The sequence below is a fragment of the Mus caroli genome, chromosome 3 (genome assembly GCF_900094665.2).
Source record: "Mus caroli chromosome 3, CAROLI_EIJ_v1.1, whole genome shotgun sequence".
NCBI classification, from domain to species: Eukaryota; Metazoa; Chordata; class Mammalia; order Rodentia; family Muridae; genus Mus; species Mus caroli.
In genome coordinates this window covers 12,971,989-12,991,505 of record NC_034572.1, presented here as the reverse complement: position 1 = coordinate 12,991,505, position 19,517 = coordinate 12,971,989, and the positions used below count along the sequence as shown (strand labels likewise).

The window sequence follows — 19,517 nt, the reverse complement described above, 5'->3', positions numbered from 1 at the left end:
TTTTTAGCATTGTTGAATTTCACTCTTTAAAGTGTGTCTAAGGGAGGCTTTTTAGAATGTGTTGTTATGCATTATTATTGGGTGCAATTTTACAATGTAAAGACAACACCACTAATATCATATATATATATATATTATATATATATATATATATATATGTATATGTATACACACATTGACATGGGATTCCATTAAAGAAAAATCTTTTTGACATATATACATGTGACCTCCTCTGTGATTCACAGTATAAACGTAAGTTATTATAGCTACATAAATATTAACAGCTTCTAAAGTTTTCCAATGCTTGTTTTGTCTTAAAATAGCTCTATTCAGTCATTTGCATAGTTTTAAATTTCTTTTGGTTAATGTTTTATTCTGTGGATTATTTTATAGCTCCAGGGACTATAATTCAATGTGACCATTTTGTATCACAGAATAAAAGTATGACAATATCTCTAGAACCTGATCCACCATAGGAAACAGTTCTTTCTTGCTTGATTCCTAGCATATCATAAAACCTAGAAAGTGAATACTGACATTACTTTATGTAGTATGCTGAGTTTTAGTAGTAATCCTTAGGTTTCTAAAAATAAGAAATTTAAATCTTAGACTAAACATCAATTTTTCTTTATTTTGTGATGTTAACCTCATATCTGCAAAAAATGTAGAAAACTATCTCATAAATGATGCCTGCAATAATGATATTATGTTTATGCATTATGAAATCATCTTTCTCTGAAATAAATTTGTTTGATAATGTTAAGGACTTCTGCATCATTCAGGCTTATCAAAATTAGGTAAAAAAATTTAGTCTGAAATAAGTGTCCCTGATAGTTTCCTACAAACTCTGTCCCTGGGTTTTCTGTTGAAGAACATTGCTATTGAGGTCACATGCTGCAATACTTCCGCTTGATGAGATGAGTTAAGGATAAGGGCTTAAGATGGCTTAGCCAGCATTTCTGCTTACATTTGAAAGACTTGGATCAGTGTCATCTAAGGAATCTTTGATGTCTAGCCTGACACAACTGAAAATATTGGAAAACAGATCTATGAAATAGGGGCCATGCTTGGAAAGATAGGTTAATTTATATTTTGGCTGAGTTGCTTTTTTCAGACAAAAATTTTTATGGACATTGATTTTTTCCCCCTTGTTGACATTAAATGAGAAAGCAAAAAATATTTTTTGAAAGCCTACAGTTCTCTACGTAAATGAGTTCAGACTTAATTTTAATGGAAGTGAAACATAGTCAATAGAGGCAAATTAAAACCATATAATTTTGTAATCTTAGTTTAGCTATAATTGCAGCAATAAAACAGTGGAAAGAATAATTGTGGAACATATGTTTGAGAGTGACATTATCTAGGTGACTTCCCCTTTACGGCAGTGTGCTGTCCTATTTGGTTCCCCCTCCCTATGTATTGGAATGACAAACCTGCAAGCCTGGAGTTAATGCTGATTGCAGCAGCTGCTTACACATGGAGTCTCCATAGCAACTGCGAAGGTTGCCATGCAACCATATTCTTTTAGGGACAGTGAAAATGCCCAAAGGGTTACTAAAAATACATGGGGAAAAAACCTGAAAATTTCTTACTACTTTTAGTGGTTATAAAGAACTATGATACAAGTTGAAAGCACAGGTCAAACAAATAAAAACCTAGCCCTGACCTTTCAAAAATTGCTTGCTGTTGCTTGAAATCTCAAGCTTTATTCACAGAGATGACTTGAGATCGATTGTAAAATTGGTAGCTTATGCTAGGCAGTCCTTGAAGACAGGAAGATTCAGTATGGTGCTATTGGAATTCTTCATGGGGTTAAAGGTCAGTAGAAAGTCATCAATGCAGTATTGATTGGCTGGGCTGAAAAATGCCTGTGTTTACACCTTCTCACTGCTTAGGATTGCATACCAAACCTTAAGTCGACTCATGCAGCTTCTAAGCATGCTCTGGAGTAAACCATTCAGTCAGCAAATGTGACATCACTTCAGTAAAGCTCAGCTGTTTCTGCAGCTTTCTATAAATAGTGAGATAAAAAATTGAAGACTATTGCAGGGAATTTAGCCAACCAATTTGCTTACCCAAATTATACAAGATAGGTTAGGATTCTGTTTTTTGAAATATTTAATTATACATGTTTCTCAACATAAATTACCTTCACAGGAGAATTATATTATTATACATATACAATAGGCTTATAATAAACAATGTTATGACAACTTCACTCTTTAAATAATTTTGTAAAAATGAATATTGGCTAGCATCCAAAAGAGGAGGCTATGCCCTCACATATAATCATGCATGTCCACATAAAATAAATTCTCTGAGGTCATCTAAATCATTATTTTAGAAAACATATTAGCAAATAATAATGTATCATGAGATAATATGATCAAATAATAATAATAATAAGGGTTTAAAAATGAACTAAACAGTGACAGATAAAGTAATACTTTAAAACAGACCAGAAGATAGGATACATGTACATTTTCTTTAATCATATTTCACATGTAATCAGCCATTTTGTAATATTTCTCTATGCAATTTTCTCTAAGAGAACTTCAGCTGTACTTTGGAATGAATCAAATTATTTACAAGTAGTCTGAAATTTCAAACTATTCATATCACACCAAATAATAATACAATCTTTTGTGTTGGGGGCATTTCTAAATTTCCTATGATTTTTGCACCAGTGAAATTGAAAGAAGTTACACTGAGTTTTAAGAATAGAATATTACTTCTTCAAATAGGCCACACAGACCTTCTTGAAACCCATTAAAATAGGCTCTCCAAAATTTACAAAAACAGCTAAATAGCTCAATCAAGTTAGATGAGCAAATGATTGCATTGCTCCGAAGACTTTAAATATACAACCTGAACTAAAATGTGAATGTGTGTAAACCTGGGATGTGGAATGAAGCTTCATCAGTTTGAAGCATTCTTAAGGAAAACAAAGAACACACATGTAGTAGTAGAAAAGCTCACTCCATGTACTCCTAACTCCTAACTATCTTTCCAGTGTTCCCTTTTCCATTTGCTGGTTCATCCTCTTTGGTAAGAAAGGTTAACGTTGGCAATGCAATTTTATTGAAATTTACTTGTTTATAAAAATGATTAATCAAATAAAATAGTAGAATAAAATATGCATGTAATTTCTCTTTTTCAAAAAGATTATAGCAAATAATATATTGATTTTTAAATAATAATTTCTTTACAACATTAATTGATGCTACATAGAATCTGACATTAGTGTATAGTAGCATGAATAGAAATAAAAGTACTTTTTAAAAATATAGAGACATTAAATATGTAAACATTGAATAACCATTAGATTTGATGTCAAAATTTTTAGAAGGATTTGAATTGACATTATTTAATCAAAGTGTAAATATGTACTTGTAAATAATAAAATAAGCACCATAAACCATCGTCAGAAAGGGCTTTAAGTCTCCATTCCACAAAGCTATTATTTCATAAAGTGCATATCTTTGAAACAAATGGAAACATGATATAGTGTGGCAGCTCAATTGAATGTAGCTAGCATTTTATGTAATTATCTTCTTTATTGTGATATTTAAAGTGTATCTGAGAAAAGTCTGCTAGTTTTGTGATTATTTGTTTTTTTTTTCTTATAGCTATTTGCAGTATATTTAATTTCACTGTTACATCTAAATTTTCTCTATTCAGTTTACCATTTGAATCTTATTTATAGAGGAGTTTGTAATTTGCATTCCATAGCCCATTTTAAGAAATTTAAGGAAAGGAGTAGACACTTTTTATTGTTTTGATAGTCACTGTTCTCTTTGAGTATGTGGAAATCTGCAAAAATAATCCAGCTTTTCAAGTAATCATAGCTTAATTTACTGTGAAGAACCATTCTAAAATAGCCAGAAAAAAAATTCTATAGGTTCTATTTGAAAAACTGAACAGCATAAAAATGTATGGCTGTAGTTTTAGCTTTATCCCTACTTGTTCATTTGGGCCCAGGGTTAAAAATACATGTATTTTTGAGTATCACTTTATTTACTGTCATATTTCATTTAAACTAGGTATCTAATGGTTTGGAAAATAAATTAATAATCAGGAACAAAGATTTATTGAAATAAAATTAAATGCATTTAAAGTTAATTATGTGATTAGTTTGATCTTAATTTAGGTCAGTATGTCATGGGGTAAAGCCATTAAACTTGGAAGAAAATTTGTTAAATTTTTGTTTTAGGACAACTAATCATGAGTAATGTTGGAAAAAAAAAACTGGATTGTACATAGATTGCTCTTTACCCAAGATGCACTTCTGTCTGCAAGATTCTGAATAGAGACACACCTGCTAGCTAGCTGATAACACTCAGGGGTCATTTCATTGAAGAAACTGTCAGCTAGGAAGAACTTTAAAAAAGCCACAGACAAAATCATGACCTGTACTGTTGAGAGGAAAGAAGTGTAAAAGCAGAAAGGAACTGTAGATAAGCGCACATTCCTTTATACCATAACAAACCTTTACATGTAAATTCAACCAAATAGGGAAGAATAGGAAAGAATGTTTCCCTCTTCAGTAGAAACAAATTAGATTGTTCAGCTGCACACTTGGCTCTCAGCCAGAAGAGTCGTGTGCCATGCTTGTTTGCCTACCAGTGCTGCTTAGATTGGCAAATGCCCATGCAGTTTGAAGAGGGCAGGCAGATGACTGGATGCCTGCCAGGAAGTGTGTGGGACTGATGCCACTGCTGGACTCCATAGCCTGGTAGGAATGAGGAGTACAAAGGCATTCAATAATCTGAATGTCCCTTTGCTTCAAGAGAGTGGTGCCAGGCAGCATTTAATGAGAGATTGCTTTGTTACAAAGTCCTCAACATCAAGTGGGCTGGTGAGCTCATTAACCTGACTGCAGCAAATAAAAAAGGCACACTCAGAAGACTCCCATGATAGCCTACTCAATAGTGTAAGAGCTCTTTTGCTTCCTTTATGGTGATCCATTAGCAAGCAGCAGTGTAAACACCATAAAGCAAGCCAGGTTTCTGATTGTTCAACTAAAGTCTGTTTCCCCTTGGGGATTATATCACCAGTTGATATAGGATTTTTTTTTTTTTTTGTCTTCAGGTTTCTATCCATTGTATAATGACCTTCTTTGCAATGAAGGATTTCGAGGTTACTCTTGACAACACTGCTCCAGTTAAGAGGACATGAACTGTTCAGGTGTCTGCAAGGAGATAATGATTTGGACACAGAGAAACAAACAACAGTGGGCACACGAGGAACACTTGCCTTGCACATAGAAGCTCAAATGATGAACAGGCTCTATTACTTTTTTATCATCTCTTTAGTTTTTCCCTTAGTAGTGCTTTATTTTGTACATGAGGTAGGCTAACCCTGAAGTTGGAAGCCTTCTCCTACTGAGGCCAGATCAGGCAGTCTTCTGCTATATATGTGCAGGAGGGCTCAGAACAGCCCCTGTATGCTGCCTGGTTGGTGACTCAGTTTGGGGGTGCTCCTAGGGGTCCAGGTTATCTGAGACTGCTGGTCTTCCTATGAAGTTGCTCTCCTCTTCAGCTTCTTCAGTTCTTCCCCTAATTCAATCATAGGGGTCACTGGTTGGGTTTCAGTCAGCTGCTCGTAGGACCTTTTAGAGGACAGCCATGCTAGGTTCCTGTCTACAAGCACATCATAACTTCAGTAACAGTGTCAGTCCTGGGTGTCTTCCCATGAGATGAATTCCAGGTCTCTAGACTGTCTTTCCTTCAGTCTCTTCTCCATTTTTGTCCCTACAGTTCTTTTAGAGAGGCACAACTCTGGGTCAGAAATTTTGACTGCGATGTACCCCATTCACAACCCCCAGCCCCGCCCCTTGAGACCTTGTCTATCTACTAGAGTTGGACTCTTTGTGTTCCCTCTCCCCAGTGTTGGACTTTTCAGCTATGGTCACTCCCCATTGAGTTGTGAGAGTCTCTCACTCTCAGGTCTCAGATACTTTCCACCTCCATCCCCCAGGTGACATATTTCCAATCATTCTGTTGGCCTTTTGAGCTTCTCTCCGGACTCCTCATATCTGATACTGTTCCCCTTTTTCCTTTCCCACTTTCCCTTGCCCACTCATGTCACTCCCTCCCTAGGTTTCCTGTGATTATTTTCTTTTCCCCTTCTAAATGGGACTGAAGCATCCTTACCTGGGCCTTCCTGCTTATTAGACTTTTTGCAGTCTGTGGGTTGTATCCTAGATATTCTGTATGTTTTGGGAAATATCTACTTACTAGTGCACACCATGCATGCTCTTCTGGGTCTGATATAAGTCTGATAGGTCTGCCTTTATATGTTACTTGGTCTTTTCCCCTTGCAGCTTTTATTATTCGTTCTTTGTCCCATGCATTTAGGTTTTGATAATTATGTGACTAGAGGATTTTCTCTTCAGGTCCAATCTATTTGGTGTTATGTAGGTTTCTTGGACATTTATGGCCATTGATTTCTTTAGGTTGGTAAGTTTTCTATGATTTTATTGAAGATGTTTTTGATCCTTTGAACTGGGAAACTTCCCTCCTGTCTATTCCTATTATTCTTAGGTTTGGTCTTTTATTGTGTCCTTGATTTCCTGGATATTTTGGGTTAGGAACTTTCTTTTTTTTTTTTTTTTTTTTTTTTTTTTTTTTTTTTTTTTTTAGGAACTTTCTATGCTTTTTTTTTTCTTTGACGATTGTGTCAATATCTTCTATGGTATCTTCTACACCTGAAATTCTCTCTTCTATCTCTTGTATTTTGTTAGTGATACTTGCATCNCTTGATTTCCTGGATATTTTGGGTTAGGAACTTTTTTTTTTTTTTTTTTTTTTTTTTTTTTTTTTTTTTTTTTGGTTAGGAACTTTCTATGCTTTGTATTTTCTTTGACGATTGTGTCAATATCTTCTATGGTATCTTCTACACCTGAAATTCTCTCTTCTATCTCTTGTATTTTGTTAGTGATACTTGCATCTGTAGCTCCTGACCTCTTTCCTAGGTTTTCCACTTCCAATGTTGTCTCCATTTGTCTTTTTTTTTAATTGTTTCTTCTTCAATTTTTAGGTCTTGGACTCTTATCTTCAATTCCTTCACCCGTTTGATTGTGTTTTCCTGTATTCCTTTAAGAGGTTTAATTGTTTCCTCTTTACAGGGTTCTACCTGCCTTGGTCTTGCAAACATTATATGCTCTAGTACAGGGGAATGCCAGGGCCAGGAAATGGGAGTGGGTGGGTTGGGGAGCAGGGAGGGACAAGGGTATAGGGGACTTTCAGAGAGGAAACTAGGAAAGGGGTTAGCATTTGAAATGTCAATGAAACAATATCTAATAAAAAACTAACATTAAAAAAAAAACAAAAACAAAACAAAATCACAAAAAAATAAATAAAAATGAGTTATTTATATCCTCCTTCAAGGTCTCTTTTATCTTCCCGAGATGGGATTTTCTGTCAGCATTGTGTGTTTCAGGTATGTTAGGGTATCCACCCCTTTCAATGATGTGAGAGCTGGGTTCTAATGGTGCTAAGATATATTGGCTTCTGTTGATTATGTTCTTGTGCTTGCCTCTTGCTGTCTGGTTATCTCTGGTGTTAGCTGGCCTAGGTATCTCTGTCTGTAGCATTTATTATCATTATCATCATTAGTGATATCACCAGTAGTGATAGAGAATCCTTTATTACTTTAAAAACCTTAAGTCCTTATTCTCGCAAAAACAAAATATAAGAGAAGACCCAGTTAATCAACCCTTTCCAGACAACAATTAACAGTGATCAAATCTTTGAAAAGAATAAAACCCTCTTTTTAGTTGTCATAGTATGTTTTATTCAGAATATTCTAATTTTGTTTTGTTTTGTTTTGTTTGTTTTTGTTTTCACACCATTTTCAAAATGGTAGCAATCTCTTTAGTGTTAAGCATACATGGTCAAAGAGAGGTGGTCCACTAGGGGGCAGCACTTCAGGGTCCAAAAGGTTTTGAGGCCAGTCAGATCCAGGTGCACATCAGGCTAAACATTGACAGCTTGTGTATTACTTCTCCAAGACCCACCTCTGTCTCTGTTTCTGTCTTTGTTTCTGTCTCTTTCTTTCTCTGTACTTCTTTCTCTCTTCCTCTCTGTCTCCCCCACACTCACCCCCACCCTCACTTCTGTGTATGTGTGTGTGTGATTCAGAAAGTAGAGGTAAGATTTTCTCTGGAGCACTATTGTGACACTCTGCAAAACAACATTGTATTGTGCCACACAGGGAAATCTTTACACTTGAATGCTGCTTGGCACCAGATGTTCAATATCCTGAGGTCTGAAAGATGTTGAGCATCCCTGAAATTTCATGTACAAGTATCAGATGATGTGATTCTACAGAACACCAGCATGTTAAGGGTAACAGGTTGAAGTAGTGTAGAGTGGGAAAGAAGGCAGCAGGCTTGCTTTGTTGATTCCGGTGCACCTAGAAGAGAGAGTCCTTATTCTGTTGGGCAGAGAAACTTCACTACGGCAGATCAGGGACACAGAATCAGCACAGGACTATTCATGGATTTATGCAGAGATCCAGTCTATGAAATGTCTTCTCTGTGTCAGAGGATATGATTCACTCTAGTTTGGTGTCCTATTTGTATGTTCTTGTCTGCTAGATCCCTTCAGCACAATGAATCTTGAGTTTTAAAAATCTATATTTATTTATTTATCTATTTATTAATTTATTATATTTGTGGCAAAGCATCAGGTCAGTTGCTCTCTCCTTGTACTAAATCAAACTCAGCTCATTAAGGCTTGGGAGGAAGTGACTTTACCCACTGAGCTATCTTCATGGGTCATGAATCTAGATTTTGTTTTAAAAGACACATACTCTTAGAACATTACCCTTGTCTTTTCCTTATTCAAATTCCTTTGGCTTGTCTGGGACTTGTATGAAAATGTAAGAAGAATATTTAAGGTGGTAAAGGCTACAATTGTTCCAGTTCAGGTCAGTTCACAATAGTTAAGTAAATGAATCCATTATCTCCTTATTATGAATTTCTTTTTTGGGTCCAAGTAATCAAACTCATGTTCTGAATATGCATGTACAGCAAAGCAGAAATGTCACAGTCCAAGACTGCAGACTCTTCTGTACTTCCCACACAAGTCAACAGTGGGTTTGAAATCTCACATTTTGTCTTCTCTCATTTCAAAGCACTTATGTTGCTCTCTCCTCTTTTGTGAATTAAACGAGACTGCATGTTACTCTTGCTCTGATTATTAGCTACTTCATTTTCATGTATGCTTACTTATAATAATGTTGGTTTGAGATGCAGATTTTGCAACGGAATTTGTGAGGAGTAATGTTTTGCATTTCTGATTAGTGGACATCTTTTCTCAATAGAATATATTTATTTATTTTGTGATATCAAGGCTTTAGGTACTTCTTTTCTGGTATATTTTACCATTGCTTGCATATATTTTATGCACCAACATACATTCTTCTGAATACTCTAAACCAATTGGTATAATTAAACAATAATACTGCCAAGCATGAGAAAGGAGATTTTATTTTTTCATACAATATGTCAATATATATATTGGTGGAACACACCTATAATCTCAGCACTTAGGTAAATGCAGGACTGTATGTGTGTGTGTGTGTTTATGTATGTATATGTACATACATATGTACACACACACACACATATATTGCTTTAATTTGTTCAAAGACCCAAAATAAGTTATTTTTATCTAAGAAGTCTTATAAAATAATACATAAACACAGTTATATACAATATAGCTGTAAACTTTCTGGGTTCAGACACCAGGCTTATATGCTATTAGAACCCTTAAACTATTTTGCTCAGTGTAGCACAATGCTTTGTGTAAGCCTTGTTTTTCATTTCAAGAAAATATATGATCAGGATCTACATTATTATTTGCACTCTGGCCTTAATTTGTGAAGTTGGTGGGATCGTTGATCCATAGGATAGATCTTAACCCATTCTGACTTTTGCAGGTTGTATAATGTTAAATGCTAAAAATGTGTTAGAGATATAGCACATTTGATAGAGTGCTTGCCTATCATGGAGAAAGCCCTTGGTTCAGTCTCATCAATGCATAAACACTATGGTAGAACACACCTATAATATCAACACTTAGGTAAATGCAGGAGGACAAGAATTTTAATGTCCTTTTTATTAAATATAAACAGTGGGATCTACCTGGGATATATGAAGGCCTTCCTTTGTAAAAGGATAGAAGTAGGGATGGAGGGAAGGAAGGAAGAAAGGAGGGTGGAAAAAAGATGTTAAAGCTACTTGTTTTCTGGCAGAAGATCAGGGGAGCTGAGTCTTAATACAGTAGAAAAGTCCTTTAAATCCTACTGACAAAAACAAAACAACAGCAATCAAAAATAAAGCAAAAACAATCTTGATTTTTGTCTCCAACTCCATGTTGGTACTTAACAGTCTTATAACAACCCCCAAATAATTAGTCATTTCAAAACTTATCACAATATATGATGCAGTCATTGAAGCATTTACAGGTCACTTATGGTTTATAGAAAATCGCATTGTGAGAAGTGAGATAGTGAGTCTCCTTGGGCCAAAAGGAAGCATTCTAACTTGGGACTATAAATGTAGTTATGACACTGGATGCAATACTAATGCTCACAGATCTCAAGTCCTGTGACTCTTGGAATATGAGGTAGGTTGTAGCCAGTGTCAGATAAATAGCTACCGAAAGAGAAGGGGGAAACCTATTCATATGGATGCTATAAGATAATCAGTACTGCTGAAGCATACTATCACAAACTTACAAGTTTAAAGCAATTGAATTATTATCTGCAAATATGGATCCATCAGTCAGCCTCATTAGTAAAGATCTTAAATGGGGGGGGGTACAATTTTTCACAATAACCAATTTATTTATGTTTTATTCCTTTTTTTTCTGTTTGAGACACCAAGGATTTTCATTGACTTACTAGAAAACTATTTTATTGGCATCAACAATAGTATCTGGGTTTGGTGACTGTATATGGGATGGAGCCCCAGGTGGGGCAGTCTCTGGATGGCCATTCCTTCAGTCTCTGCTCCACACTTTGTCTCTATAATTCCTTCCATTGGTATTTTGTTACCCCTTCTAAGAAGGACTGAAATATCCACACTTTGGTCTTCCTTCTTGAATTTCATATGGTTTGTAAATTGCATCTTGGGTATTCCGAGCTTCTGGATTAATATCCACTTATCAGTGAGTGGATACCATGTGTGTTCTTTTGTGATTTGGTAACTTCACACAGGATGATATTCTCTAGTTCCATCCATTTGCCTAACTAAGCATTTCATGAATGCTTTTAATAGCTGAATAGTACTCCATTCTGTAAATGTACCACATTTACCATATCCATTCCTCTGCTGAGAAACATCTTAGTTCTTTCCATCTTCTGGCTATTAATAAGGCTGCTATAAATATAGTGGAGCATGTGTCCTTATTACATGTTGGAGTATCTTCTGGGTATATGCCCAGCAGGTCTATAACTGGGTCCTCAGGTATTACTAGGTCCAATTTTCTGAGGAACTGCCAGACTAATTTCCAGAGTGGTTGGACCATCTTGCAATCTCACCAACAATGGAAGAGTGTTTCTCTTTCTGCACATCCTCACCAGCATCTACTGTCACTGAGTTTTTGATCTTAGCCATTCTGACTGGTATGAGGTGGAATTTTAGGGTTGTTTTGATCTACATTTCCCTGATTACTAAGGATGTTGAACATTTCTTTAGGTGATTCTCAGACATTCTGTATTCCTCAGTTGAGAATTCTTTGTTTAGCTTTGTACACCATTTTTTAATAGGGTTATTTTCTTCTCTGGAGTCCAACTTCTTGAGTTCTTTGTATATATTGGATATTAGCCTTCTATTAGATGAAGGATTGGTAAAGATCTTTTCTCAATCTGTTGTTTGCTGTTTTGTCCTATTAACAGTGTCCTTTGCCTTACAGAAGCTTTGCAATTTTATGAAGTCCCAATTGCCAATTCTTGATCTTAGAGCATAAGCTATTGGTGTTCTATTCAGGAAAATTTCCCCTGTAACCATGTGTTCATGGCTCTTCCCCACTTTCTTTTCTATTAGTTTCAGTGTATCTGGTTCTGTGTGGAGGCCCTTGATGCACTTGGATTTGCGCTTTGTACAAGGAGATAAGAATGGATCAATTTGCATTCTTCTACATGCTAACCACCAGTTGAACCAGCACCATTTGTTAAAAATGCTGTCTTTTCTACTGGATGATTTTAGTTTCTTTGACAAAGATCAAGTGAAAATATGTGTGTGTGTTCATTTTTGGGTCTTCAATTCGATTCCATTGATCTACCTGCCTGTCACTGTAACAACACCATGAAGGTTTTATCACAATTGCTCTGTAGTACATCTTGAGGTCAGGGATGGTGATTCTACCAGAAATTCTTTTATTGTTGAGAATGTTTTTTGATGTCTTAGGTTTTTTATTATTCCAGATGAATTTGTAAATTTTTCTTTTTGATGGGGATTGCACTGAATCTCTAGATTGCTTTCAGTAAGATGGCCAGTTTTACTATATTAATGCTGCCAATCCATGAGCACTGGAGATCTTTCCATCTTCTGAGATATTTTTTGATTTCTTTCTTCAGAGGCTTGAAGTTCTTGTCATACAGGTCCTTCACTTGCTTAGTTAGAGTCACACCAAGGTATTTTATATTATTTGTGACTAATGTGAAGGGTGTTGTTTCCCTAATTTCTTTTTTAGCCTGTTTATCTTTTTTAGTAGAGGAAGTACACTGATTTGTTTGAGTGATTGCTGACAGAAGCCTAATATAGCTTCTGAGAAGCTCTGCCAATGTCTGACAAATACAGAGGTTGATGCTTGCAGCCAACCATTGGACTGAGCACAGGGTCCCCAGTGGAGAAGCTAGAGAAAGGACCCAAGGAGCTGAAGGGGTTTGCAACCACATAGGAGGAACAACAATTTGAACCAACCATACCCCTAGAGTTCCAAGGGACTAAGCCACTAACCAGAGTACACACGGAGGGACTCATGGCTCCAGCTCCATATGTAGCAGAGGATGGCCTTGTTGGTCATAATTGGGAAGAGAGGGCCTTGTTCCTGGGAAGGCTCTATGCCCCAGTGTAGGGGAATGCCAGGTGCAGGAATCAGAACTGGTTGGGGGTTGTTGAGCAGTGGGAGTGGGGAGGGGATGGGGGTTTTTGGAGGGGAAACTAGGAAAGGGAATAACATTTAAAATGTAAATAAAGAAAATATCTGATAAAATTAAAATTAAATTACATTTTAAAAAGGAAAAATAAGAAAACTATTTTTGTGTAGCAAGAGTTTCATATTGAACAACTTGGCAAAAGTCAGGATTTATTTTATAATTCCTTACCCCATTAAATTAATCTGAGAAATCTTCATAGATAGTAAGTTGTTTATTTTCCCTTCAAAAATTTTCTCTCACAGAGACAATCTCTTCAATTCTCTTGACATCAAAGCAAGTTCATATCAGTACCCTCTCCTACTTTTATGACTGGCCATTGGAAGTGGCATAGAAACATCAGGTCACACTTTCATCCTGTTAGAAACATGGCATTGTCTAAAACATCACTACACAATATATTTGCTTTGTATATTACACATATGTCATATATAGGGTCTTTTAATATTTTTGTGCAGCTTCTTTTGTCTATAGCATGAAAATTTATAATAGAAAAATACAGGCATTACCTTCTCTGTTTCATAAATATAGGCAAAAACTGATTTATTAATTTCACACCACTTTTTAAAAACATTTATTTATTTATTATTGACCAAGTCTTTCAAGTTTTATGGTTATAGTCATTGTGTAATGCAACACGTAGTCCTCTTAGAGCTTTCTCAGCTTGATCAATTATTCATCATAAGACACCCCCTCTAATCATTGTATTCTTACTAGAGACCTTTGGGTGGGAAAGAGTGGCATATCAGCTACTGACCTCTGCCTCTTAGAGCTTGGTTATCATTTCCATTTCTTAAGTCACTGGGTAACATGAAAAGTCTACTAATAGTAATTTCTCCCTTCTATTTAATTTCTTGTTTTTAATTTTTATTAGATATTTTCTTCATATACATATCAAATGTTATCCCCTTTCCTAGTTTCCTCTCTGAAAGTCCCCTATACCCTCCCCCTGCCCTACTCCCCAACCGACGCACTCCTGCTTCCTGGCCCTGGCATTCCTCTCTACTGGGGCATATAATCTTCGCAAGGCCAAGGGCCTCTCTTCCCATTGATGGACGACTAGATCATCCTCTGATACATATGCAACTAGAGACATAAGCTGGGGGAGGGTACTGGTTAGTTCATATTGTTGTTCCGCCTATAGGGTTGCAGACCGCTTTAGTTCCTTAAGTACTTTCTCTAGCTCCTTCATGGGGGCCCTGTGATCCATCCAATAGATGACTGTAAGCATCCACTTCTGTATTTGCCAAGCACCCCTAGCTAGACTAACTAGAGGGCACAGGGACAGTATTCTAGTTAATAAAATCAGAAATGAAAAGAGAGACATAACAACAGAACCTGAGGAAATCCAAAGCATCATCAGATCCTACTACAAAATGCGATACTCAACAAAACGGGAAAACAGTGATGATATGGACAATTTTCTAGACAGATACCAGGTACCAAAGTTAAATCTGGATCAGATTAATGATCTAAACAGTCCCATATCCCATAAAGAAATAGAAGCAGTTATTAATAGTCTCCCAACCAAAGGGAAAAAAAAAGCCCAGGACCAGATGGTTTAATGCACAGTTTTATCAGACCTTCAAAGAAGACCTAATTCCAATTCTCCTCCAACTAGTCCACAAAATACAAACAGAAGGTACTCTACCCAATTCACTCTATGAAGCCACAATTGGTCTGATACCCAAACCACACAAAGACTCAACAAAGAAAGAGAACTTCATGAACCGGGCATGGTGATGCATGCCTTTAATCCCAGCACTAAGGAGGCAGAGGCAGGCGGATTTCTGAGTTCTGAGTTCGAGGTCAACCTGGTCTACAAAGTGAGTTCCAGGACAGCCAGGGCTATACAGAGAAACCCTGTCTCAAAAAACAAAAACAAAAACAAAAACAACAACAAAAAATAGAACTTCAGACAAATTTCCCTTATGAATATTGATGCAAAAATACTCAATAAAATCCTTGCAACTGAATCTAATTAATTTCAATGTAGCAAAAGGCGTAGAGAACTTCAGGCCAGCATCTACTTGTATAGAAATAATGCCATTTAGTTCTCAAATAAAATATATGTATTTCTCAAATTTTATCGTAGATGAAGCTAGAATTTAAAGAAATTATGAAGTGATTTCACAAACATAAAACAGGGAAATGGCATCAAGACTAGTACTAGAAATTTGTTATTATAGTTTGAAGCATTATTTTATTTGCTAAATTATATGCAGAATAATGCAAGGCATCATTTCAATATCTGGCACATAGGTGGCATATTATAATAGTTTCTCTCATACTAGTGTAAGCCTGCTTGAAATTTGTCTTTGTCAGAGCAGAATCAGCTATGGAGGAGCAAGGCCTGGCCTGCTAAAGGTTGACGCAGCACATAGGATTCCTATGGCTCTAGTGCAAAGACCATATTTGAGTAGTAAGTTCCTTTAGGAAAACAGGAGTAAGAAAAGCTCTGGACGAGCTTTTCACTATATGATAACTGACATTTAACTGACTTAAAGAGATTTGCAAAACGAAAAAAGAGGCAAAGCAAACTATTCATAGAACAGAAAAACCACTGTGCCCAGATTTGAGGAAATGATTTGGAATGGCAAGGAAGTCTAGCAACATTATGGGCACTGTGAGGGGGCAAGGTAGGTAATGGGGAGCTGGAGTACAGGTGCTGAGTAGATTAACTGTCCCTTAATGTAAGGCCAAAGCTCATCAGATGAATTCTAAGTGCAAAAGATATCCACTGTAGATTACTGGCAGTTTTCTCTTAGAATATACAATAGAGTTAATGCTTTTAGAAATGTAAGAATTTGGAAATAGTCTCAGTTGGGAAGAACGTTTTTTCTTCAAGCACAAAGATCTGAGTTTGAATCCCCACAAGCTTAAAGTGTGTGTGTGTGTGTGTGTGTGTGTGTGTGTGTGTGTGTGTATCTGTGTTTTACAGGGGTAAGCCTAGAATGGTTTCCAGTACCTGTACCCTCAGTATTGCAGGTGATTGCAGAGACAGCAGAGACAGGTAGATCTCTCCTGTTTGCTGGTAAGTCAGTGTAGCCAAAATGGAGAGCTTTGGATTCATTGAAAACCTTTGTCTCAAGGCAATAGGGCATGGATGGATGAAAGACGACTCCTGATATCCCATAATCTTTTCAGGTCTCTACATGTGTGGGTGCACAGGCATGAGTAATCACACACTCAAGTGCAGGTGTTCACACACTAATGTGTATGTACCACACACCCCTAACACACAGAGAGATAACTAATCTGTTAATGTTGGGTAGAAGACAAGAGCAGTGATTAATTTGGATATTTGGAATTAAACTATAAAAGCTTCAACAATGACAGGGGAAACACAAAGGTGCAAATCATGAATGTTTAATGGTTCTGTGCAACAACGCAGTTAACAGAGAAGAGTATGGAATATGATGAACACTGACTCTAATGCTGTCATCTTCATGTATTTTGAAAATAAATTTAGCAATGAAGATATCATATTGGATATTGGGATTATTTATTTATTTATTTATTTTTAGTGTGTTTGTGTGTGCCTCTGGGTGTGTCTGTGTGTGTTTCTGTGTATGGGCTGGAAAAGAACAACTTCTCCCTTCCCAGTACCCTGTATTTGTTGTTTGAGCTGTCATCATTGGGCTTGGTGGCAACTGCCTTTAATGCTGATGTATCCTGCAAATAACTGGATTACTATATCTGTGAAAAATAGAAAAAGACATGCAATGTTCAGTTTGCTCAGATAGGGAACTTTATTGTTGTTCTATTGTTAGCAGGAGATGTTAAAGCAAGGACTTGAAAGTATGTAAAGACACAAGGTTGTGATTATAGTGTAAGATATTAATGTAAAATACCAGAGGTAGAAGTGACTTGTTCCACAGTCTACGACTCCATAAAGAGGTGACAAAATTCACCTCTAGTAGGTCCACAGGAAAAAAAATTAGGTAGCATAGGTATATTCACATCAGGTCACATCCCATCTGTCTCTTTTCTTACCTTCATGAAGCCAATAATATTGCTCCACCACACACTACTTGTTACAATAGACTGCCTTGACACATGTCCAAAACCAACAAGCCAGCTGACCATGAACTGACATCTCCAAAACCGTGAAGCAAAAGAAACCTTTCCTCTTTACAAGTTTGATGTCTGATATTTTGTCACTATGACAGAAAGTTAACAAATTCAGTGTTGTAAATAATTAACAGACACATAGAAGCTTTTATTCCAATATGGGTTCCAAAATAAGGTTGAATAAGAAATCAGAGGAGATGTTGTATGCATACACGTCTGGCACATTGGACTCTCCATCCCACAGATCAAAAGATTATCATATTAATTCTTAGTAACAGATGCTATTATTTCAATCATATGTAGAGAAAAATCATGTAGAGGTAACACAAGAGAACACATTTAAATGGAGCTTCTTTAAGAAGAAAGTATACCTCAAGGAAAGGTCTCAGATAAATCATAGAATTATAACTTGAAGAAAAAATTTTCGATAATCCCATTATATTCCATCTTAACAAGATATGTCACTACATAAGTATTAAATATCAACTTGACATTAAACATAACAGGCCACCAAGGCATGCTCACCAACTGAGAAATAGAGTTACAATAATTATGAATAACTTTTGCCAATTATTTTCAGTTACTTAAAGTGAGCTCTGTTCCTATGAGATGCTTGTAACGCTCCTTCTGTTTCTTTCCTTAATGTGTAAACTAATATATTGTAGTGTGTGTTTGAATTCCCTTTGCTGCCTAATGCTCATTAGGTATAACATTTCATCTTAATGTTCTTTTACACTTTTGGTTCATATAAATTTAGAAATAGAGCTATCATTTATTTTTCTCTGTTAAAAAGTGCTTACTTGTATTTCTCAGTGTAGTTCTGGTAGCACTTCTCATACATTTGTTGGTATGTTTGTATTTTATTTATCTCCTCTGGATATTTAAAAAAACCCTTCTAGTTGAGAGGTGAAGGGAAAGAACAGGTATCCTGAAGAAATAAAAGTAGTTATTTAAATTGTGACTATAGAAACATCTGCCTCAGAGGTCCATGTCAGTTAGAATGGGAAGCAGGGATGATGGTAGACCTGGTAAATGAATAGAGGTAGATATTAAATGGCACTGCTTTATCTTCTCAGTTTTTGCTCCCTGGCATTTTTAAATCTGAGGATTGTTACCTATGAATAGTATATTAAATTTTCTTTGATGGGATTTGAAATATATCTATTTACTATACTTTTTCTTTTCTCTCTGAAGCTTTTAAGTTGAGTAGAGTAAGTTTTGACATTGGATGTTAGATTCATTGTCTTGGCGTATATAAATTAATTAACTTGGGCTAATATGATTAATGCCCCAGTGTCAGTATTGATCTGCTCTGTAGAAACCAAGTGTATCTTATAACTGATGCATATCCATACATTGCAGAAGGCCATCACTACATGAAGTAGGAGTTGTTATATAAAGGATACTGGATAATTCCCATTTCTCTTGCAAAAAAACCAAGGCATACATGTTTTACATGTGGACCAGTAAGGAGGCCCTACATACAAAATGTCCCAAGCTTATTGTGATATAGAAAGACAAATTGTTTGGCTCTTGGGCTTCCTATAATTCTACTCATATTCATTATTGTATCAGCAGAAACACAGTGAAAAGGACACTAAGTAGAAGTGGAATCGAATCACATTTCTGATGAAAACTTTCTAGATCATAGATGATTACGTGTACTCATTGGACTTATATATTGTGTACTGATATGTACCTATCTAGTTTTCGTGTAAATACCACTCTTCTCTAAGTGTAATTGGTTGCTTTCCTCCTCCATTCTTTCTTCTTAGCCTGGTTTCTACGCTTTGTTTTCTTGTTTCTCACTCCATGACCTTCTACCTACTATATACATACTGTCATTCTCTTGGAGGCAGTTCCATTGCTTTCACACTAAATTAAAACTTTGGATTCCATAGTCTATGTTTATTACATTTTCCCTTACAGGTTTTGGAGTGAGCCTAGTAGTATATGCAATTAGTTTGTGAAGATTCCAGTAATGTACCACACAGAAAGATGATGATATCTCTATATGATATTCTAGAAGTTCCAGTTACAGCATTTAAGATGCTGAGGCAGCAAAACCTCTGTCTTAGTCAGGGTTTCCATTCCTGCACAAACATCATGACCAAGAAGCAAGTTGGGGAGGAAAGGGTTTATTTGGCTTACACTTCCATAATGCTGTTTAGCATCAAAGGAAGTCAGGACTGGAACTCAAGCAGGTCAGAAAGCAGGAGCTGATGCAGAGGCCATGGAGGGATGTTCTTTACTGGCTTGCCTCTCCTGGCTTG

At 36.2% G+C, this 19,517-nt stretch overlaps 1 long non-coding RNA gene across 1 annotated transcript in view; it reads left to right on the top strand.

The window, feature by feature from the left end:
• LOC110290674 overlaps positions 1 to 19,517 on the top strand; it is a 274,545-nt gene that overhangs the window by 8,885 nt on the left and 246,143 nt on the right. The window lies entirely within an intron of this gene.